The sequence below is a fragment of the Myzus persicae genome, unplaced genomic scaffold (genome assembly GCF_001856785.1).
Source record: "Myzus persicae strain clone G006 unplaced genomic scaffold, MPER_G0061.0, whole genome shotgun sequence".
Lineage (NCBI taxonomy): Eukaryota > Metazoa > Arthropoda > Insecta > Hemiptera > Aphididae > Myzus > Myzus persicae.
The window spans coordinates 1-1,004 of record NW_019100567.1 but is presented as its reverse complement, the minus strand read 5'-3'; the positions used below and the strand labels follow the sequence as shown (position 1 = coordinate 1,004).

Sequence of the window (1,004 nt, the reverse complement as noted above, 5' to 3'; positions counted from 1 at the left end):
ATTAATTTCGTGCATTCGAAAATATTTTTGTCGTAGTAAAGCAATACCGATCATCCCAAAAGAGTGTAGCCGACGACTGTATGCCTTAACTGCAGAACGTGTTGTGTGTTAGTATATCCATAAATGACTTGTTTTGTCGTAAATTATTATACCTTGATACTTGAAATCGACGTGTCGAATTTAAAGTTTTCGATTATGTAGATAGGTACCTATAAATGTGCGGATTATAAGTACTAAAATTACGGTTTTCGTATTTCTTACCATGTACTTAAAAATGTTTGTTAGCTGTTAATTATGCGGTTAATGGTTATTAAGTTGGGTCACTCGACAACACATCACCACACCGTGTACCTATACCTAAATACAAGCACTATAAAATGTTTTTTTTAATGAGAAACATAAGTATTGTTGTATGTACCAATATTCCTTTATGCTAAATAGTTAAATTGTTTTTATATTCATTATTCTTAACAATAGGCCAACGAAGCAAATGAGCTGAGGCAGCAGTTTGTAAAATTATATTTAAGAACATAATAACCACGGTACGGGGGCAGTGTGGTTTTTCTAGCCAGGTCCGCATGTTTGTAAATGCTTCTTCTAGTTTAATATTTTTGTGTTTGTTTTGTTTAAATAAAGTGATTTAATAGTGTGAAAATTATTAACAATTATTTTGTGTACCATCGAGAGATAGGTATACGACAGTGGCGCCCAACGTGGGGCTCGAACCCACGACCCCGAGATTAAGAGTCTCGTGCTCTACCGACTGAGCTAGCCGTATTATAAAATATTTCTTGCATAGATATGTCGTTAATTAATAATACGGAGCTCGTTAAAAAAGAGGAAGATATTGTTATAACAGGAGCAGATAATACCAAATTAGAACAAATAGGCAAAATAAAACTAGTGGTAAAAATAAATGGGAACACGTACTCTATTAATGCGTACGTAATCAAAGGATTAAACTGCAAAATATTGCTAGGAAACGATTTCAACATAAAAAATAA

The 1,004-nt window shown here is 33.3% G+C and overlaps 1 non-coding gene across 1 annotated transcript; it reads right to left on the bottom strand.

Annotated features, from left to right (window-relative positions):
* Window positions 1-705: 705 nt before the first annotated feature.
* Window positions 706-778, bottom strand: Trnak-cuu. The gene has a single exon. It is a non-coding gene; the product is annotated as a tRNA-Lys (tRNA).
* Window positions 779-1,004: the final 226 nt, after the last annotated feature.